At 48.5% G+C, this 23287-nt stretch overlaps 1 long non-coding RNA gene across 2 annotated transcripts in view; it reads left to right on the top strand.

Moving 5' to 3' along the window:
- The window catches only part of LOC122679597, a 31995-nt gene extending 9376 nt beyond the window's left edge, over window positions 1-22619 (top strand). Inside the window, exons 2-4 of one of the 2 annotated variants that reach the window (XR_006336450.1) lie at window positions 12738-13108; window positions 13560-13727; window positions 22600-22619. This is a non-coding gene — a long non-coding RNA (uncharacterized LOC122679597). Of the gene's footprint in view, window positions 1-12737; window positions 13109-13559; window positions 13728-14225; window positions 14284-22599 lie in introns of those variants that run through there. The other variant, XR_006336449.1, reaches the window with a different exon arrangement.
- Window positions 22620-23287: the final 668 nt, after the last annotated feature.

Raw genomic sequence — 23287 nt, 5'->3', positions numbered from 1 at the left:
ATAGGAGCCTGGTGGGCTACAGTCCACAGGGTTGCAAAGAGTTGGACACAACTTAGTGACTAAACAAGTAAATGGCCAATATTAAAAAAAAAAAAAAAAAGTGGATAGATTTCACCAAAAAATGGCTTCTACGAGAAACTGCAAAGGGCTAACAAGTCCGGGCCTGACTTTGCCGGGTGGCCGGGGCAGCCGGCCAAAGCTGATGGGCTCTCTCCTCTGTGGCAGAGAGGCTGCAGGCGGCCACGAGGCAGCCCTGAGCAGCATGGCTGACATTGCTGCTTCTCTATTACCTGCCGTGCATCTCAGAGGCAACAATCCAAGTCCCTGCGCAGCCTTGGAGTGGGGTGAGCACAGGGCTGGGGCCGACCCAGGGCGGGGAGGGAGGAGGGAGAAGGACCACCTTCTCCGGTCGGTTGCTGGCTCCCAACCAGGACAGCACTGAAGTAACTTTTCTCTCATTTTCTGACTGTCCTACGAGTTCTAATGGGACATGATTTTTAATATGCATCTCGACACCTTCAAGAGTTTGGGAAGGGACTTCCCTGGTGGTCCAGCGTTTAAGCCTTCACCTTCCAATGCAGGGGGTGTGTGTTTAATCCCTGGTTGGAGAACTAAGATCCCACATGACAAGGGGCCAAATATCCAAAATATAAAATGGAGGCAATATTGTAACAAGTTCAATAAAGACTTTTTAAGAGACTATATTGTTTAAAAAAGAAGAGTTTGGGAAGTTTTTGTTTGTCTCCTACGATTATTCAAATTTGAGGGATATGGACTGGCAATTCATACACAGCTTTTTAGGGACAGCTCTTCATTGTATGAGGATGCCCAGGATGTGGCCTTATTACCTGCTGCAGGTGACCTTCTGAGTCCTCACTGTCCCTCAAAGATCTATAATTGTGAGAAGGACATTTCCAAACTGCATTTTCTAGGATGGTGATGAGTGTCAGAAAGCCCATGTGAAATGGATCAGGCACAGGGGAAAATGTATTAGAAAGACTTTCACTCATATCCCGGGATAAGAACTTTGGGGGAATATGGGATTATGACTCTGATCTCAAGGAGTGTAGGCTCTGTCTGAAGGGCAAGGGAAGCCCATGAGAAAGGTAGTTACATTTGATTTCTGCGTGGAAAGCTTGTGCGCCTTGGAGGCAGGCAAGCCCGGCTTATTGTCCACTAGCTTAGCTAGCAGTGTGAAGTCTCAGCTTCTTCATCTTTAAGACAACTTCCTTCCTTGCTGGCCTGTTTTAGGAATTAGCACAATACTTGGCAACATCCTGGCACACAGTAGGAGCTTAAGACAGGCCAGCTGTGGTCGTTATTATTCCACTACCCAAACGGGGGGTCTAGAGGTGCTGAGGGCCCCGTTGTCTGGGGGTCTGGGCAGGGTGCAGAAAGGAGATGGGCTTCAGCTGGGTCTTGAGGGGTGGGGAGCCACCTCGGGGGAGGACACAGTGTGTGCAGGGGTGAGGCAAGGGCCGGTCACTGCGTGTTCGGAGGACAGGCCACACTGGCCTGACTGGAGAGCCGGGGTCACACGGGGGCAGCTGGTAAGAACAACACTTGGCCCTCGTGACAGCTGGTTAGAACTGCCCTGTAATCCTCACTGAAACACCCTCCGCTTTGCCAAGTGGAAATTGGCATCCTGTGCTCCGGCCGGGGACTCTTTCTCCCTTGCCTGCGTACATGCAGCCTTAGGCAGTGGACCTGATGAATTGTCCTCATTCTCTGCCAAGTATCCAATTAAGAACTGCAAGCCTGGCACTGGCATTTCTGTGGAGCTGGCCTTCGGAGTGCGTCCAGAGAGTGGGTCAGCCAGGCTGGAGGAGGGCAACGTTCAGGGTCCACGGGGACCCTCTGAATTGGAGTGGCTGCTGGCCAGCTTCTCTCTGTCTTCGTGCAGGCTTGAGGGACTGGGGTTTCAGAGCAGGGCTTAGACACCTTGGGGCCCAGAGCATTTTCCTTGGAGGAGCCCAGGGAAGTCATGCGGTACCTACCAAGGTCACATCCGGCTTTCATTGCAGGAAATGCTGCAACTTTTCCAACAGGTGGTTGCAGCTCTTGTTTGCAAATTTCCCGGGGGGTGGGGTGGGGTGGGGGAGGGGTGAAGGTGGGAGGGAGAGGGGTAGGGCCTACTGTCTCCCACAGCTGCCCCTCATTCTGTTGAAAGCCTTAGCAATTTGTAAGCGTTTCCTTACACCGAATTATGAACCAACGCCCATTCTTTTCTTGGGCTGATTTCTGTTTCATTTTTATTGCATGGTTACAAGGATGGATGACATTATTTTAATAGCTCTTAACAGAGTCTAAAATCTAGGAGGAGAGACGAGTAAATAAATGATGTAGTGAAGGGAGGGGGGAAGTAATGAAGGGACTGAGGGGGAAGGAGGAGGGGAGGTCCTGGCTGAGAACAGAGCCACCTCCATCTCAAGGCTCCACACTGGACACGTGTCCTCAGGGTCCCTTTGAGGCAAGGCCAAGAGGGAAAAAAAAATCACTCCAGTCTTGAGACAGGAGAGCAGGCCTGGTGGAGCTGACTCTGTAGGATTGCCCCCATAACAACCACAGTGACTCCCTTGCATTGTGACAGCTCTTCTTTCCCTCCATGGGGTCCCTGTTCGCCAGGAGGTCACAGTCCAGTGGGGAAGAGAGATCTGGGGAGGAAAGCAGGCAGACAGGAGGACACAGAGGGATGGGTGTCTATAGGCACCAAGAGGAAGATGAGGGTCTTTACCCACCCTCAGGGGCCTGCCTTTCCCACCTCACCCCCACTCGGCCATCTCCTGGACTTTGCAGGTAAGATCAGTGTTTGCTGTTTTTTTAACTTTCTTGGCTGCACTGCATGGTTTACCCCACCAGGGATCGAACCTGGGCCCCTTGCATTGGAAGCGTCGTGCCCAGTGTGGAGTCGTAACCACTGGACCACCAAGGAAGTCCCGATCAGTGGACTTCTTATCTAATCTTTCCTGTTTCTTTTTTTTTTCTAAGTTTTATTTTAATTTTAATTGGAGGACAATTACTTTACAGTATCGTGTAGGTGTCTGCCGTACTAATCTTTCTTATTTTTACCTACACTCGGTCAGTCGTACTTTTATTGAATAGTCACCGCACTGGGGCTTGCACCCAGTCCTTCTCATGGATGATTTCAGTTGACTGCCTACCCCCAGTCCTGTGGGTACACGCCAGGCACTGCCAGGGGCTGGCATCTGAAGACGTCACGGCTGCACCCCTGAGCCCACCGCGGGGCTGGCCCTCACAGCCTCCATCCCTGCCTCCAGCTGACCACCATCCAGCCCCCTGACCTCCTGCCTCAGCCTCAAGCTCGCCGAGCGCACACCTGCCTCACACACTTGACACCAGCCTCGGTCTGGAATCCCCTTCGAGGACTAGTTTGTGAGCCTGGCTTGTGATTCAGATCTCAGCTCAAGTTTCTCTTTCTCCGAGAGATACCCCCACCTTCCACCTCCAGGAAACCCAGTCCGTCTGCCTTTCTCTTTCTCTCAAAGGAGAAGAAACCAAGGCAGGGCCCTTTCTGTAAGAGGAGGCTGCTGGAGTCTTTACAACATCCCACGCTCAGAAACCCCAGACTCAGGGATGAAGCCTCCAGAGCCCGAGTCTAAGGGTCCAGTTTTACAGGTGGAATCCTGGTGCAGAGAGGGACGGGACCCCACTCCCAACTGGAAGGGGCTGCCCCCGACGACGGGTTTAATGCCTTTTCTCCACCTTCTAGCACTGAGCATTAACGCACTGGCCCTCGGCCCTAAACCCAGCCTTTTGTTCTCTGCTCTGGGATGCTGGGACTGGGACCCTGAAAGCACATTTCTATCCCCTCCTGCCCCTTCCTGGGCACTCCGGATTAAGTTCTTCAGCAGCAGGTGCCAGAGGGCATTGGTGAAGATACAGGAAGACTGTATTCTTCATCTGTTCCACCTCGAAGCTGTCAAGACAGTTGACCCCAAGAGTCACATGGGTTCAGGTGATAGTTTCCACACCCCAGGGGCAGCCTCAGCATACCCTCGACAAAGAAAGGCCCCCACCAGCCAGCTGCAGCGCTTTCCTTAGACGCTCGTGTTCCAGCCCCATGGGGCTCCTCCTCGCCCTTGGAGAAGCTTCAAAGGGTTAGTAACCCTGGCCTCTGCTTCCGTGTCCCGGCTCTGGGCGGGCTGCTTCTGCGGTTGTGACTCTGTGACGTCTCAGTGTCTCCCGCCCCCACCCCCTCTTTTTTCTTTTCAGTTCTCTCATACTTGGCTGATGATTATACCAGCATCTCTCTGTTAAAGTGACTGGTAGAAGGTTTGTCTTCTGATGAGACCCTGAGATGTACTACTTCTACTTATTTCATTTTTTATTGGGGTAGAGTTGCTTCTGCCTGGAAAATTCCATGGGCAGAGGAGCCTGGCGGGCTGCAGTCTGTGGGGCTGCAGAGAGTCAGATAAGGCTGTGCGACCGAACATGTACGGAGTTGCTTGACAATCTTGGGTTAGTTTCTGCTGCGTGTGCTCAGTCATGTCAGACTCTTTGCGACCCCAGGGACTGTAGCCCACCAGGCTCCTCTGTCCATGGGACTGGGGATTATCCAGGCAAGAATACTGGAGTGGGTTGGCCATGCCTTCCTCCAGAGGATCTTCCTGACCCAAGGATCGAACCTGCCTCCTTTGTGTTTCCTGCATTGGCAGGCAGATTATTTACCACTGAGCCACCTGGGAAGCCCTAGTTTCTACTGTACTACTTCTTAATCTCAAGTATAGTTTAAAAAGCCCTTTTGCATCCCTTTTCTCCCCTGGTCCTCATTCCCTTCTCATGAAGCAGGACTTGTTCATGTTCCCAGGGAAACTAAGGCCAGGCATCTCGGTCCCCTCAGGTAGTAATTGGTGGGGCCAGAACTTGACTACATGTCCTTCTGAAGCCTGGCTGCTTGACCTAGTTACAAGGGAAAAATCCAGGATTCCCACCTTGACTTGTGAAGCTGAGGTTATTATGTGCCTTGTTACAAGCATTATAAAACCTATACATTAGGGAATACACTCCTTGGAAATAAAAAGGCAAGAACTAGAATTTGTTAGTAAGTGCCCATGATAAATTCCAAACGGAAGAAGACATCTTAAAAAAATAGGATTATTCTATGAGGCTTACAATTCTGCAAGGACTTTACTGTGAAAATGATGTACCTTCTTGTTTAGTTCTTGTTCCTCTCTACATGACATTGTAATGGTTGTATGTTTTACATCAAGTTATTTTAGTGGTGCGCCTTTCTATACGTCTTGTATTTAGAGGAGTTTTGGAGTGCATAAAGAAAATGTGGGTTTATCCATAATATTGTACCAGGGATCAGAGGTTCTCCCTAGTTGAACATTCTGTTGGAGTGACTGTAATCTTTACGTTGACTGGCCATTTAAAAAAGTTAGAATAGGGACTTTGCTTGTGGTATAGTGGATAGGAATCCGCCTGCCAATGCAGGGGACATGGGTTCCACCTCTGGTCCGGGAAGACCCCATGCTGTGGGGAACTAAAGGCTGTGTACCACAACTACTGCGCCTGTGTGTGCTACTGAAGCCAGCGTACCGAGGGCCTGTGCTCTGCACCAAGAGAAGCCACCACAAAGAGAAGCCCGCACCCTGCAACGAGAGTAGCCCCCGCTCACTGCAACTAGAGAAAGCCCGTGGGCAGCAGCGAAGAGCCAGCGCCGCCAAAAATAAATTAATTAATTTTCAAAAAGTTAAAATAATGTGGCAAGCTCACAGGGTATTTACAAGATCCCCAGCACTGTTCTAAGTACCTCATGTATATTTACTTACATAATTTCCATACACATGACAGCCCCAAGATAGTACTATTATCTTTTCAACTGATGTCATTAAGCTCAAGGAGGTTAAGTAACTTGTCCAGGGTCACACAGCTGACAGATATGAGAGCTAGGTCTTGACCCCATGATACCTGGCTCCAGAATTCTTGCTCTTATTCATTACATCGATCCTACTTCCAAGTTCACTCTTTTTTTTTTTTTGCATGTGCAATTGCCCGTATAGAAACGTTACACAATCTCTAAAACAATGAGAGAAAGCGAGGCTGATCCAAGTTTGTAGAGAGTGCAATCGCGGTGTTTCGGTGTTACGTTGACAGAGGGCTGCCAGCATGGGCCAGCCCCGCAGGTACTGGGCAGGGTGACGCACAGAGTGTGTGCCTCATCCTGGTTGTCTGAGTCATGTGGGATCTTAGTGTCCCGACCAGTGATCAAACCCACGCCCCTTGCATTGGAAGCATGGAGACATAACCACTGGACCACCAGGGAAGTCCCAGGAGTTAGTGTTCAATGGGAACAGAGTTTCAGTTCTGGAAGATGAAAAATGTTCTAGAGATGGAGGGTGATGGTTGCGAAGCAATGGGGATGTACTTGGTAGCACTAAGTCGTATGTTTAACATGGTAAATTTTATGTCATGTGTCTTTCCCCACAGTTTAAGATTATGTCTCACCTCCTTGCAGTGCAAACCCTCCTGTCAAGGGTGAACAAAGCATTGTTTACCTTATGCTCATGGGTTCTGACGGGAGACTAGCTGGGTTCAGATCCGGACTCTAGCTGTGTGATGCAGTGGTTAGCTCTCAGCAATGCTACTTAAGCTCCCTGAGTGTAGCTGCCACATTTGCAAAAACCAGGATAATAATAGGACCCAGCTTCTAGCATTGTTGGGGGGATTGAGGGATGGGACACGTGGAAGGTGCTGAGCGCTGGTGCCTGGCAAGGAGGAAGCACCTGGTAAATGTCAGCTGTTGTTGGTACCTGATAAAAGATAGCACCTACCCCAGTGATCCTAAAAAAAACACCCAATACATACTCATCATTATGCGGAACATAAAGAACATAATTAAGAATCTTGGCAACTGAAACACAGCATATGGTTTCATACCTACTGTGTGATCATAAGAACAAACAACTTGTTCTTTTCCCTTTGGGTTAGTATTCAAAATTAAGGGAAAATTGCCCACAATCAAGTCTGAGCCTGATGAAAATGGGTCACAGTACAAAGCCTTCCACAGTCAGATGATTCACTTAGTGTGGAAGCGGCCAAGCCCCAGCGCTGGGTCCTCTTTGTGGCTCCATCCAGCTTACAAGCCCTGTTCCCCTCTGAAGCCCCGAGCCCCTCTTGAAGCCTTGGGATATAACATCTGACATTGGGGGCCAATTCACCCTCTAGTTCGTCACTGTGCTGTTGACGCAAAGAAGGCCTTTCTGAGTCCCCAGAGAATTAGATTCATGTTGTCGTGAGCACTTTCAGGACATAGACGTTCCCTAAACGCTAGGAGATATGTTTACAATTTGAGCATTCAATTGTAAATCCCACCCACGATGGATCACAAAATGTGGTCATGTAAGCATGAAGACACCCAGGCCACCTAAGACCTGAGTGCGTGTGTGCTCAGTTGCTAAGTTTTGTCTGACTCTTTGTGATCCCACAGACCGTTGCCCACTAGGCCCCTCTGTCCTTGGAATTTTCCAGGCAAGAATACTGGAGTGGGTTTCCATTTCCTCCTTCAGGGGATCTTCCCAACTTAGGGACCAAACCTACGTTTCCTGCATCTCCTGGATTGACAGGCAGATTCTTCATCACTGAGCGACTTGGGAAGCCCAGGACCTGTTTGTTGTCCAGTTGCTAAGTCGTATCTGACTCTTTGTGACCTCATGGACTGCAGTACACCTGGCTTCCCTGTCCTTCACTATCTCCTGGAATTTGCTCAAACTCACGTCCACTGAGTCAGTGATGCCATCCAACCATCTCATCCACTGTCACCCCCTTCTCTTCCTGCCCTCAATCTTTCTCAGCATCGGAATCTTTTCCAATGAGTCAGCTCTTCGAATCGGGTGGCTAAAGTATTGGAACTTCAGCTTCAGTGTCAGTACTTCCAATGAAAATTCAGGACTGATTTCCTTTAGAATTGACAGATTTGATCTCCTTGCAGTCCAAAGGACTCTCAAGAGTCTTCTTTAACACCACAATACGAAAGCATCAATTCTTCTGCGCTCAGCCTTCTCTGTGGTCCAACTCTCACATCTGTACATGAGTACTGGAAAAAATAAAAGATTTGACTACACAGATCTTTGTTGGCAAAGCAGTATCTCTGCTTTTTAATACACTGTCTAGGTTTGTCAGAGCTTTTCTTCCAAGGAACAAGTGTCTTTTAATTTCATGGCAGCAGTTGCTGTCTGCAGTGAGTTTGCAGACCCCACTACCGTCCCCCAAAGGAAAAGTGTGTCCATCAGAAGGTTGCCTCGGCTACTGGTTGTGGTGGTATTTACTCAGCCTTGGAGGAGTGGAAAACAGAGTTACAGAGCCAGACAATGTCAGGACCAGGGAAGGAGTCATACCTGGGTCTATTGCTTAACCCATGTCCACGGTGGAGGTGGGCATGCTAGACTGTGTAAGTCTGACACCATTGTGGTTCCACTTTCATGCTCATTAAACCTGCTTCATAGACCTATCTACAGGGAAATAATGTATTGGTTATATGAACTCCTCAAGTATTCTTTTTTTTAAAAATTAATTTTATCAGAGTTTATTAATAGTTGCTTTATAATGTTGTGCTAGTTTCTATTGTACAACAAAGTGGATCAGCTTTACATACAAATGTACCCCCTCCTTTTTGGGTTTCTTTCCCATTTAGGTCACCACAAGGCCCTGAGTAGAATTCCCTGAGCTAAGCAGTAGGTTCTCATCAGTTGTCTATTTTATACGCAGTCGTCTGTGTATGTCCGTCCCAGCCTCCCAACTCCTTCCACCCTCACGTCTCCCCAGCTGGTATCCATACATTTGTCCTCTGTCTGGGTCTCTGTTTCTGTTTTGCAAATGAGATCATCTGTATCATTTTTCTAGATCATTATTATTTTTCTAGGTTATTGTTAAGTACATACATGCGTTAATATATGATATTTATTTTTCTCTTTCTGACTTACTTCCCTCTCTATATGATACTCTCTAGATTCATCCACATCTCTACAAATGACCCAATTTCATCCCATTTTGTGACTGAGTAATATTCCTCTCTATGTACATACCACATCTTCTTTATCCATTCCTCTGTTGATGGACATTTTGGTTGCTTCTATTGGACTCAAGTATTCCTGTTCTTACGTGTGGTAGGTAGAATAAGGCTCTCCCCCCAAGATATTTATGTTCCAATTCTTAGAAGCTGTGACTATGTTATGTTACATGGCAAATGCAAACTGAGGTTGCAGATGGTGTTAAACTGGTCTTAGAAGAGGCAGATTATCCTGGATCGTCTGGGTGGGCTGAATGAGATCACAAGGGTCCTTAACGAGGGAGGTGGCAGCGATGTGAGGTCAGAGTGATGAGAGGTGAGAAGGATTCAGCCAGTGCTGCTGGCTTTGCGGATGGAGGCAGCGGGCGGCACACCAACGAGCGCAGCTGCCTCTGGGAGCTGGAAAAGGCGAGGAAGCAGAGTCTCTCCTGGAGCCTCCGTGGGAATGCAGCCCACCGACAGACAGCTTGATTTTAGCCCAGTGAGTTGGGGGCCAGACTTCTGGCCTACTGAACTGTAGGATAATAAATTTCTGTTGTTTTAAGCCACGCAGTGTGTGGTGATTTGTTACAGCAGCAAGAGGAACCTAATACACCATGGCAGTGATTTCTCGACGTAAATGAATAAATTGGCATTTTGATTTATGCTTCCGTCTCAGCGTATGTGGTTTAAACTCTCCACAGACTGACAAAAATCAGATTTCTGACTCCGCAAAGCTAAGCAGAGCCGGCCCCGGGAAGGCTTCTCCACTAACAGACTGGAAGATTAATTTTCATTTATTGAGAAGGTCTATGTGTTGAGTGCGTTCAGTATATTTCCTGGAAATCTCTCTATAGCTCTGTGAGTTAGTATGCTGATGCCCGTTTAATGGGCTTCTCTGGTGGCCCAACAGTAAAAAAAATTGGCCCTGCAACGCAGGAAACCAGGCGGGAGCTGCTGGTTCGATCCCTGGGTCGGGAAGATCCCCTGGAGAAGGAAATGGCAACCCACTCCAGTATTCTTGCTTGGGAAATTCCATGGACAGAAGAGCCTGGTAGGCTACAGTCCACAGGGTTGCAAAGAGTCGGACATGACTTAGCAACTAAACAACAACATGACCATTTCATAGATGAGATCACTGTGGCTCAGGCAGGGCCAAACAACCACAAATGGTCTGGATTTACACCCTGTCTGAGTGTCTCGAACGTACATGCCTCGCTGCAGTGCTGTCCCGGACAGCTCCGTCTTTCAGAGAGCAGTCCTCTGGGTCATGCCTTCTGAGTAAAGCACCCGGGCAGAAGCAGGGCAGCATGAAGTGCCCGTCTTCATGTTCAGCTGGGGCTTTTACGTTCCTTCCGGAGAAGGGGGTGGAGTGCATCCCACATATTGTGTTATTTGTAAAATGCTGCCTGCGTACTTCCGGACATCCTGTGTTAACTGTTTCACATACTGCACATGGTCCATCACACTGTGTGTTCTGTTGTTCTCGATGACTGTTGTTATTATTTAAAACTACTTATCTGGCTGCATCGGGTCTCAGCTGCAGCACTGGGGATCTTCATTGCTTTGTGTGGTTTCCCTAGTTGTGTCGTGAGCGCTCAGTAGTTACAGCAAGTGGACTTAGCTGCCCTGGGGCATCTTAGTTCCTCAACCAGGGGTCAGACCAGCAACCCCTGCATTGCAGGTGGATTCTTTCCCGCTGAGCCACTAGGTCTGGAATCCATCCCCAAGCACTAGGCTCCAGCACTCACCCTTCCGGCTGTAACCCAGCCTCAGCATTCCCCACGGCACTCAGTCTGGACCCTGGCTGCCCCAAGAGCTTCCTGAATGAAGCTGAGGTCGTGCATGAGGGAGAGAAGCGTGAACACCTCTCCTCGTCTTCCTGGGGTTTTGCTGGGTGACGGCAGGAAGCGCTCGGCGGGCTTTCATCCTCAGTTCCCAGTTGCGGGTATTCACGTCTGGAAGGCGTCCATCACTTGTGTTCTCAAGTTGTTGCAGAGGTGGTTCACAGTGGCCTGGCAGCTTTGCTCTGAATTTTCCATCCAGATAAGCAAGTAATTGGAGAAGCCCCTGATTCCAGCCAAACTGCAAATTGCTCATCTCTTTCCCAAAGGAAAGAGAGAAAATGTGTCCCAAGCTGCAGCCTGAGGGAGTCAAGAGCAGGGGCTTTGGGACCAGCATCTTCCTTGAGTTCATATATTCATTTTTCTGTCGGGCTTGAAGAGACCTGGGTCTTATTTCTTTACTTATTTTTTAAAAATCTTTCTATTGTGTATAATTGGTAAGCATCCACTTTTTAAAAAAAACATTCTTTTATCTTTTTATTTCTGGCCTCATTGTGCGGCGTGGCAAGTAGGATCTTAAATTCTCAACCAGGAGTCGAACCTATGTCCCCTACATTGGATGCGAAGAGACTTAACCACTGGACCGCCAGGGAAGCCTCCTGGGTTTTATTATTATGCGTCTCAGCAGAGCCTTCATCCTCATCACCTTCCCCACTCATGGTGTGTGTGTGCGTTAGTCGCTCAGTCGTGTCCGACTCTCTGCGACCCCATGGACCGTAGCCCACCAGGCTCCTCTGTCCATGGGATTCTCCAGGCCAGAATCCTGGAGTGCGTAGCCATTCCCTTCTCCGGGGGATCGTCCTGACCCAGGGATAGAACCCGGGTCTCCCACACTGCAGGCAGATTCTTTACCATCTGAGCCATCTGGGAAGCCACCTCCCCGCTCATGGTAGGTCCAGCAAATTCAGCTCAACCCCAGAAGCCCTGACTGTGTGTCCACTGTGTCTAAGCCCTGAGTAGAGTGGCAGGAACACAGAGTCAGCCAGGAGTGTCTTCTCCAGGAAGGACAAACTCTGGCCGGTGACCAGCCGAGGAGGAGCCGGCACAATCAGAAGTGTCTGCTCTCTTCGAGCGGCTGAGCAGGAAAGACATGCTGGAGAACTCACAACAGGGGGTGGGAGCCTGGGTCAGATGTCTCCATGTTACCCCCATCCTTGCTGTTCTCCCGGCTGCATGGACAGGAATCCAGTTGCAGACGCAGAGGCCAGAGCACTGGGAGGTGGCGGGGTCCCCAGGACGTGGCTTCCAACCCAGTCCTCACCCCTTCCTCCGCCTGTGACCTCGGGCGCTCTCCGCAGCGTCTCAGAGCCTCAGCTTTCATCTGGCCGTGAGCCCAGGGAGAACCCGAGGCTGGAAGGGTCAGGGCAGCACCCTCGGTGGTCCTGCAGGTCAGACAGCCCTGTGGGGGCCAGCTCAGGTGCTGCCTCTCTGCTGGCCGTCTGCTCGGTTCAAGAGGAAGTGGGCTCGGTCACCCCAGGGGAAATGCCTGCGTGGATCCCAGAGGAGTGGGTTTAGCGGCCCAAACTGTTCATCGTTAGCCTCCCCAGGGGGACATGTGCCCTGCCCGCTTGGCCGGCATGGAGCTGATGGATGACAGGGGAGTGCAGACCGCCCCGGGGGTCTCCCTGCAGGAAGGAGCCCGGCCCTGGGGACAGCCACCCACGCAGCCGTGGTTGCACAGCCCTCCAAACTGCGACCCAGGTCTCCACTGTCAGCGCCCCCTCCGGAGGAGGGTTTGGGAAACTCATTTTTGGGGATGCCAAGTTGCTCTCTGGTCCTGGGTTCGGTGATGGTGGGCAGGGAGTCTACCTGGAGGGGGGACAGCTATTGATTCCAGTGGCTTTCATTTCCTTCCTTGTTTCTCTCATTTTATTTTGTTGCAGCAGCGGCTTTCTTTTCGCTGCCTCTGAGAAGACCCTCGGGAGAGGCTGGCCTGGGGTCTTTGCAGCAAGTGCGCGTCTGGCTCCAGGCTGCTGTGATGGATAGAGGCAATTTCCCCGCGAAATCGGCTGCAGAATTGGCAGTTGCACGGGACATCCATTACATCCCTGCCGGAGAGAGAAGCTTTTCCAGAGCGCCTCAGGACGGAGCGATGCCGCTCACAAGGGGGGTGGGGAAGCAGAAATAACCTAAAGGGAAAGGCGTCTATTTTAATTTTTTTGCAGAGCTGCGTCTCCTACATATGGGTCCAGCCCACTCTTGTGAAGCGGCTCCTTTTGGAAAACAAGGGGACTTGCGAACGGCTTTGTTAAAGGTAAGGATGCAAAGAGAAACAGAAGCTCGTTTCAAGCAGAACCCAGCGCCTCTTCTTGCACAGGCAGGCCCCCTGGATCAAGGAGCCCTTAGTTTTCATCGGAGACCAGAGAGACACCACTGATTAACATACTGGACACTGGTGCTTTAAAAGCATTAGGTACTTTAAGTTCATCAAAACCTGGTGATGTAGATATTATGATTATCATCCCCATCTTTGGGCTTCCCTGGTGGCTCAGGAGGTAAAGAATCTGCCTGTAATGCAGGAGACCTGGGTTCGATCCCGGGGTCGGGAAGATCCCCTGGAGAAGGGAATGGCTACCCACTCCAGTATTCTTGCCTGGAGAATTCCATGGACAGAGGAGCCTGACAGGCTAGTCTGTGGGGTTGCAAAGAATTGGACACGACTGAGTGACTGACTCTTCCATACTTCTTTCATCTCCATTTTACAGATAAGAAAACTGAGGCACAGGGCAATGAGGTGACTTGTCCAAGGTCATCTCTCAGTAAGAAGAGGAGCCAGATTCAAACCCATGCTCTCTGGAACCCATGTTCATGTTCCTAACGCTCTTTGCTTCTGTCTCTTGCTCATCTTGGGAAGCCAGACAACTCCCAGAGATGTAAGTGGCACGTTTGCTGGCTCTTAAATCCCAGATCCCTGTTTGGTAAACTTGTACTTTTCTCCAGACTCCTTTTTAAAAAAATTTTTTAATTGAAGTGTAATTGATTTACAGTTATATAATCGATTTATAATTTATTGATTTATAATATATAAGTTACAATATAGAATTGATTTGCAATATATAATTTGCATTTTATAATACACAATAATTATAATTTATAATATGTAATAATTATATATTATAATATATAATAATTTATATATAATTTACATTTTTATATAATTAAAATGACTTACAATATAATTGATTTACAATATATAATTGATTTACAATTATGCAATCAATCCCTGGGTTGGGAAGATCCCCTGGAGAAGGGAAAGGCTATCCACTCCAGTATTCTGGCCTGGAGAATCCCACGGGGTCACAAAGAGTCGGACACAGCTGAGCGGCTTTCACTCACTTCATACACTTACAGCCATATGTATTCTTTTTCAGGTTCTTTCCCCTTACAGTTTATTACATAATATTGAGTTGAGATCCCTGTACTCTACGGTAGGTCCTTGTTGGTTATCTATTTTATACATAATAGTGTGTATATGCTAATGCCAGCCTCCTAATTTATCCCTAAATTTCCCCTTCGGTAACCGTAAGTTTGTGTCTATAGACTCACTTCTTCCTCTGTGTGAACTCACCTCATCGCTGCTGAAGGGCAGGGTCTGGGGTGAGTAGGCAGAGCGTCTGGTCCAGGGCTAGCTGTGGGCTTCATCGCAGAAGCATCGGCTTGGCACCCGGGAGCTTGCTCTGAGCCGGGCTCTCTGCTGGGCACTGGGGATATACCTGGCCTTTGCGTGCACTTGCTCAGTCACTTCCGTTGTGTCCGATCCTCTGCAACCTTATGGACTGTAGCCCGCTAGGCTCTTCTGTCTGTGGGGATTGTCCAGGCAAGAATACTGGAATGCATTGCCATTTCTTCCTCCAGGAGATCTTCCTGACCCAGGGATCAAACCTGCATCTCTTACACCTCCTGCATTGGCATGCCAGTTCTTTACCACTGGGAAGCACCTGGCCTTTAGGATCCTGCCGTTTACGTGGGGACTCAGACAATAAGTCAGCTCACAGAAACATGGGTGAGCGCTCTACAGAGCGCTACAACTGGCTCACGGGCGATGGGTTTTGAGTTGGATAACCAGGTGCGGCCTCTCCAAGAAGTGACATTGAAACTGAAATTGAGTGTTTGCAGAGTCTTAGCTCCCGAACCAGGGATTGAGCCTGGGCCCTCAGCAGTGAAGGCTTGGAGTCCTACCCACTGGACCACCAGGAAATTCCCCCAAATGAGCCAGCCATGGGGTGATCAGAAGGAAGGGCTTTCCCATAGCCTTTATGATGGGGCTCACCTGTGAGTGGCCACGGCCATCCTCATGTTAACTAATGGACCCAATTCCCTCTTTAAGTGAAGTGAAACTCGCTCAGTCGTGTCCGACTCTGCGACCCCATGGACTATACAGTCCATGGAATTCTCCAGGCCAGAATACTGGAGTGGGTAGCCTTTCTCTTCTCCAGGGGATCTTTCCAACCCAGGGATTGAACCCAGGTCCTCCACATTGCAGGCAGATTCTTTACCAGCTGAGCCACCAGGGAAGTCTAAGAATGCTAGAGTGGGTAGCCTATCCCTTCTCCAGGGGATCTTCCCGACCCAAGAATCAAACTGGTTGTCTCCTGCATTGCAGGTGGATTCCTTCCCTCTGAGCTACCAGGGAAGCCCAGTTCCCTCTTTGATCCCCCGCAAATGCCAAAACCATCCTGGTTTAATCAAGAGACCTATGTTTATTCAACATAATTAGCTCAAGAAAGATAATCCAGGGGACCTAATGCCTTCTCTTCTCTGTGTAGCCACTTGCATTTTCTATGTTATGTTTTTGCTTTCTGTGTGTGTCTAATTTTATTTTCCATGATTGACCTGGATTTTAGGTTTTAATAGCCTAAATATCAAATTTTGTTAGTTCAGCTGTATAGTTAAGATGCGCTTACTCTGTTGCTCTTAATTAACAGATACCATTCAACAGCAACAACAGCAGCGAGAAGGAAGGCCTTCCAGGGAGAGGAACCTGCACGTGGGCCAGGGCCCCACCGTGGGGGCAGGACGGGTGTGTGTGGACCGGGGGTGGAGTAGGGGGAGGGGTGGGGCGGGGAGGCGGGGTGCAGGGCCTCGCAGGTCGCAGCAAGGAGCTGGGATTTCACTTAAGTGCATGAGGAAGCCACGGAAGCTGTGAACACTGCAGGGACTGGGTCAGATGAGATGCTGGCACTTCGCGGACACTGGCCCCTCTGCTAGGGTGCCCGTGGAAGCCTCCCAGGCCAGTAGTGTGGCCCAACGGTTAGAGCTCGGGTCACACAATGAGAATGGCTATTCCATTCATCCTCCTGTTCTTCATTTGATCATGGCCCAGCACTTTGCTTGGCACCGAGGATAGAGAGTGGCCTGGGGTACATCCTGGCCTCCAGCAGCTACTGCTACAGGACACAAGGAAGCTGTCAGCCCAGGGCTGGGTGGCAGAGGTTAAAAGCCAGCTTCTGTGAAGGGTACAGGACAGAGGTCTTTCACAAGAGCCACCCAAGACAAACTAGAAACAGTAGTTCTCTGACTGTTCAGTTCAGTTCAGTCGCTCAGTCGTGTCCAACTCTTTGCAACCCCATGGACTGCTGCACGCCAGGCCTCCCTGTCCTTCACTAACTCATGGAGTTTACTCAACCTCATGTCCATTGAGTTGGTGATGCCATCCAACCATCTCATCCTCTGTCGTCCCCCTCTCCTCCTGCCTTCAATCTTTCCCAACATCAGGGTATTTTTCAATGAGTCAGCTCTTCACATCATGTGGCTAAAGTATTGGAGTTTTAGCTTCAGCAACAATCCTTCCAATGAATCTTTAGGACTGATCTCCTTTAGGATGGACTGGTTGGATCTCCTTGCAGTCCAAGGGACTCTCAAGAGTCTTCTCCAATACCACAGTTCAAAAGCATCAATTCTTCGGCACTCAGCTTTCTTCACAGTCCAAGTCTCACATCCATACATGACCACTGGAAAAACCATAGCCTTGACTAGATGGACCTTTGCCAAGTAATGTCTCTGCTTTTTAATATGCTGTCTAGGTTGGTCATAACTTTTCTTCTGAGGAGCAAGTGTCTTTTAGTTTCATGGCTGCAGTCACCATCTGCAGTGATTTTGGAGCCCCCCAAAATAAAGTAGTCACTGTTTCCACTGTTTCCTCATCTATTTGCCATTAAGTGATGGGACCAGATGCCGTGATATTAGTTTTCTGAATGTTGAGTTTTAAGCCAAATTTTCACTATCCTCTTTCATTTTGATCAAGAGGCTGTTTAGTTCTTCTTTGCTTTTGGCCATAAGGGTGGTGTCATCTGCATATCTGAGGTTATTGATATTTCTCCTGGCAATCTTGATTCCAGCTAGTGCTTCATCCTGACCAGCATTTTCATGATGTACTCTGCATATAAGTTAAATGAGCAGGGTGACATTATACAGCCTTGACATACTCCTTTCCCGATTTGGAACCAGTCTGTTGTTCCACGTCCAGTTCTAACTGTTGCTTCTTGCCCTGCACACAGATTTCTCAGGAGACAGGTAAGGTGGTCTGGTACTCCCATCTCTTTAAGATTTTTCCACAGTTCATTGTGATCCACACAGTCAAAGGCTTTGGCATAGTCAGTAAAGCAGACTGGATGTTTTTCTGGAACTCTCTTGCTTTTTCGATGATCCAACAGATGTTGGCAATTTGATCTCTGGTCCCTCTGCTTTTTCTAAATCCAGCTTGAACATCTGGAAGTTCATGGTTCATGTTCTGTTGAAGCCTGGCTTGGAGAATTTTGAGCATTACTTTGCTAGCGTGTGAGATGAAGGCAATTGTGCGGTAGTTTGAGCATTCTTTGGGATTGCCTTTCTTTGGGATTGGAGTGAAAACTGACCTTTTCCGGTCCTGTGGCCACTGCTGAGTTTTCCAGATTTGTTGGCATATTGAGTGCAGCACTTTCACGGCATCATCCTTTAGGATTTGAAATAGCTCAACTGGAATTTTATCACCTCCACTAGCTTTGTTCATAGTGATGCTTCCTAAGGCCCACTTGACTTCACATTCCAGGATGTCTGGCTCTAGGTGAGTGATCACACCATTGTGGTTATCTGGGTCATGAAAATCTTTTTTTGTATCGTGCTTCTGTGTTTTCTTGCCACCTCTTCTTAATATCTTTTGCTTCTGTTAGGTCCACACCATTTCTGTCCTTTATTGAGCCCATCTTTTCGTGGAATGTTCCCTTGGTATCTCTAATTTTCTTGAAGAGATCTCTAGTCTTTCCCATTCTATTGTTTTCCTCTATTTCTTTGCATTGATCACTGAGGAAGGCTTCCTTATCTCTCCTTGTGATTCTTTGGAACTCTGCATTCAAATGGGGATATCTTTCCTTTTCTCCTTTGCCGTTCACTTTTCTTTTCACAGCTATTTATAAGGCCTCCTCAGACAGCCATTTTGCTTTTTTGCCTTTCTTTTTCTTGGGGATGGTCTTGCTCCCTGTCTCCTGTACAATGTCACGAACCTCCGTCTGTAGTTCTTCAGGCACTCTATCAGATCTGATCCCTTGAATCTCTCTGTTAAAAAACCTTAATTAAAATAACACGAATCCTTACATTCCAATGGAATCAATACTAATAAAACCACGATGTTTGTCTGATGTTGGGGACTCAGACAGAAGGTGGTCCTTGGAGATGAGGAGGAGAAAGGGCTGGAGGGAGGGGAATCTCAGCAGAAAGAAGGAGGGGCTTGGCCCAGGTGTTCTGGATCCTCTTGGCTTTCCTGGTGGCTCAGCGGTAAAAGAATCTCCCCGCAATGCAGGAGACACAGGAGATGCAGGTTTGACCCCTGGGTGGGAAGATCCCCTGGAGGAAGAAATGGCTACCCGTTCAAGTATCTTGCCTGGAGAATCCCATGGACAGAGGAGCCTGGTGGGCTACATACAGTCCATTGGGGTCACGCAGAGTCAGACCCTACCGGGCAGGCACACACTAGGGAGCACGCTGAGGTCAAATTTGGAAACAATTCCTGTTATCTTTTCCGACAAATGTTGCAGCCTCACACTTCAGCAAACACCTTTTTATGGGGAGGGGCGTTAGAAATGCTCAGAACTAGCCAAGTTTCCCAGCAGCTATAAACTTACGAAGACCTTGCTGACAACTGGACCTGGTAAAGAAAAACCGAAACCTACTTTCTTCCCTAAATCCCAATGAGTGTTATAGCGCCCTCTGGTGGTGCAAGGGGAAATGACAATCCCGCTGGTCTCAGAAGAAAACTTGTCCGATTGTTCTCTACTCTGCTTAGTGATAAATGTATTTATCGTGCTTCAGACTCATGCACCCACCATTTGCAGACTTGGCCAGCGTCGTCTCTTTCATGATGTTCTCCTATATTTCCATTGGCAATAATTTCTACCTCAGTTCAGTTCAGTTGCTCAGTCGTGTCCAGCTCTCCGTGACCCTATGGACTGCAGCACGCCAGCCTTCCCTGTCCTTCACCAACTCCCGGAGCTTACTCAAACTCATGCTCATCGAGTCCGTGATGTCATCCAACCATCTCATCCTCTGTCATCCCCTTCTCCTCCTGCCCTCAATCTTTCCCAGCATCAGGGTCTTTTCCAATGAGTCAGTTCTTCGCATCAGGTGGCCAGAGTATTGGAGCTTCAGCTTCAACATCAGTCCTTCCAATGAATAGTCAGGACTGATCTCCTTTAGGATGGACTGGTTGGATCTCCCTGTAGTCCCAGGGACAGTCAAGAGTCTTCTCCAACACCGCAGTTCAAAAGCATCAATTCTTTGGTGCCAAGCTTTCTTTATGGTCCACTGGACCGACCATACACGACCACGGGAAAAACTATAGCTTTGACTAGACGGACCTTTGTCGGCAAAGTAACGTCTCTGCCTTTTCCTACTCCATCCTTATTACTCATCCATGCAATTTTTACTTACTGGTTGAGAAACTATATGATGGGCTTTTCAACTTGCCCTGCATTTGAGGCACCTGGGAGCCTTTCTCTATCTTGCCTGGCAGAACAGAAGCTTCTGGAAGGTAGAGAATCAAATTGAGTCTCTCTGTGTTTGAGAGAGGGGGAGAACACAAATTAGAACCAATCCAAAGGTGGCCACTTATACCTTCAAGAGGGGTGTGTGTGACACTATTTACACAAAAGGGTATAGACACTTCTTTTTTTTTCTATGTTTAATTTAAAATTTTTCATTGCTGTATAGTTCCCCGTCCCACTCCAGTGGTTTCCACTGTGACTTAGGGTTGTGGTTGTCAAGCCTATTGTGGAGCTGGAGAAGAAGGAGGAGAACAAGCAAGTTAAGATGCTACATGGCTTATTTTTTTTAAAAAAGAACCAGATTAAGCCTTTTTTCCCCCTTAAACAAATGCTCCCCAGACTGTTGCGTTTATGGAGGAGTGGATTTTTGGAGGTGCTCCCTCCTCCCTCCACCGACACCATCCTCCCAAGCCATTTCAGGAACAGTCAATCTAAGCTATTTGCATTGTGCTGGTGCGATCACTGCTTTCTGCTTTCCTCACATATTCAAACGTCCTGCAAGAACCCCCCAGGCCTTCTGCTAGAAGGTTTCTTCGTATGGAATACAAGGCAAAAAGGGTCTAGGGTTCTGTCTGGGGCAAGAGGATTTAAAACAGGGGCAAGAAGAAAATAAAAGCTACTCTTCTCCCATTTTTCTGTTTTGCTTCTTCTCTCAAATTCTTGGGAGAGATTGTCCCCATGTGGGGCTCAAAATAATTTCATTTACATTTCAAAAAACTCAGAATAAGGCAGATATCTGAGATGTCCCTAAAGAACATTTTCTGAGCATATAGTGTGTCCCGGGTTGGGTATCCAGGGATGGATAAAACAGAGTCTGCTCTTGAGTATCTCAGAATTCAGGGGAGACATAAAGATGTATGATTAAGGGAGATGATGCAGGTGCTGCGAAAGAGAGGGGCTTCCCTGGTGGCTCAGATGGTAAAGAATCTGCCTGCAATGCAGGAAGCTGGGGTTTGATCCCTGGGTTAGCAAGATTCCCTGGAGAAGGGAATGTCAACCCACTCCAGGATTCTTGCCTGCAGAATCCCATGGACAGAGGAGCCTGGCAGCCCACAGCCCACAGGGTCGCAGAGTTGGACACAACTGAGCAGCTAACACTTCACATTTCATGTCTATTCCACTAGGTGTTAGGTCCACGGGGTGGGGATTTTTGCCCATTTTGTTTCCTGATCTATCTCCAGACTTTAGAGTCGTGCCAGGTGCATGGTGCAAGCATACTTAGTCATGTCTGACTCTTTGCAACCTCATGGACTGTAGCCCACCAGGCTCCTCTGTCTATGGAATTTTCCAGGCAAGAATACTGCAGAGGGTTGCCATTTCCTATGCCAGGGGAACCTCCCAATCCAGGGATTGAACCTGCATCTCTTGTGTCTCTTATACTGACAGGCAGATTCTTGACCACTACACCACCTGGGAAACCAGATGCATGGTACCTCTTAGTAAAGACTTTTTGGATGAATGAATGGATCACAAATGGGGTGAGGAAGTGGGCTGGGAAGTTATCCACCCACCGCAGTGTAGCCCTGTCCCCACCAGACTGTCCCTTGACAGCAAAATCACGTTCCATCACCATCTATTTTCCAAACGCCAGAAGATTCTCATAGGTGTAATGGATGCCAGGTCTTCCCAGGTGGCACGGTGGTAAAGAACCCCCCTGTAGTGCAGGCAAAGCAAGAGATGCGGGTTCAATTCCTGGTCCTGGAAGATCCCCTGGAGAAGACATGGCAACTCACAGCAGTATTCTTGCCTGGGAAATCCGATGGGCAGAGGAGCCTGGCGGGCTACAGCCTGTGGGGTTGCAAAGAGTCAGACACGACTTAGTGAGTAAACAACAACAAAAATGGATGCCAGTTCAAGGGCATCTTCTTTGAGGAAGAAGCTTGTGGCTGATTCTTGAAGCAGAAACCGAAGGAAAGGAAGTCAGACTGACTCGGTGGATGTTGATGGAGCTGGTGGAGGTGCTCTGTTTGGTCCCTCCTTATCACCTCCTGTCCACATTTCTTGGTATAGGACCCTTGACCCCAGCCCCATCCTTGTACACATTGTTGGGATATTAGAGTCAACTCAGTAATTCATATGAAAATGATTAATTAAGCACTATGATGTGTCATGGAGCTAAGGCTTAGGCCTCAGGGACACACAGGGCAGGTGTTCCCAGTTCTCACGGATTCACAGCCTGGTGCAGAGACAAGTGGACATGGACTCAGGACACAGTGTAGTCTTTAAGTGTTGCTAGTGGTCAGAGAAGGCTTCCTGGAGGAAGCATCACCTCATCTGGCTCCTAAGGAATGAGCGGAAGTTGAGAGAGGAGGCGGAGAGTGCGAGGATGAGCATTCTAGCAGAAGGAACAGAAGATGCAAAGTGCTGAGGGCAGGAGAGAAAAAAAAGATATACAACACTCATCTCTTGCTCAAGATCCTTCAGTGACTCCCCGTGTCATCAAAACCTGGTTCAAAAGCTTAAGTGTGTTTCCCGGGCAGTTCACCCTAGAGAGGAGAAAAGACAGGAACCCAACTATGAGGATCCAGTCATGTCTTTGTCATTTATCGGCCTGGAAGTTCTCCACCTCCCCAACCCCCACCTTGTGGCAGATCTCCTCTGAGCTTGTGTGCTAAGTCATTTCAGTCGTGTCCGACTCTTTGCGATGCTCTGGACCTAGCCCCTCTGGCTCCTCTGTCCATGCGTTTCTCCAGGCAAGAATACTGAAGTGAGTTGTTATGTCCTCCTCCAGGGTATCCTCCCGATGCAGGGATTGAACCCGTGTCTCTTACGTCTCCTGCATTGGCAGGTGGGTTCTTTATCACTCATGCCATCTGGGAAGCTCAGAGGTCCTCCAGAAGCCCTCTATACCCACTGGCTTCCTGACGTCATCTTCTGTAATCCCTCGTCTTCTACAGAGATTGACGTGGAGAGGGTACACACCCAGCCCTCCCAAACAACGCTTTCAGGGACAGTGGGGTCCAGGTGCAAACAGACGGGACCGGAAGAGGTGCGACACTTTTCCTGATGAGGACAATCACTGGAGCAGTCTGGCTCCTCACTCCCCGTTTCCTGCAGAATTTGTAGGGCGTTGGTCCTAGCTTAGCACAGGCGCCACCGTCATGATTGTTATTATTATTATTATTATTGCTGCTATCATTTGGCAGCAGTTTGCTACACCAGTACTACCAGATGCCATCTTTGGAGAAGCAACAACTAAATTTCTTCTAGTTTTACTTAAAGATTCATTTGTTTGTTTAATTGAGGTATCACTGATTTACAGTACTAGTTTCAAGTGTACAACTTAGTGATTTGATTTGATATAGATTATATTCAATTTAAAGTTACTACGAAACACTGGCTGTATACCCTGGGTCGTGCATTGTGTCTTTTGAATTTTGTATTCAGTTGTTTGAACATCTTAATCCCTTTCTCCTGTC

Source organism: Cervus elaphus, chromosome 21 (assembly GCF_910594005.1).
Source record: "Cervus elaphus chromosome 21, mCerEla1.1, whole genome shotgun sequence".
Lineage (NCBI taxonomy): Eukaryota > Metazoa > Chordata > Mammalia > Artiodactyla > Cervidae > Cervus > Cervus elaphus.
This window is presented reverse-complemented; position numbering and strand designations above follow the sequence as displayed.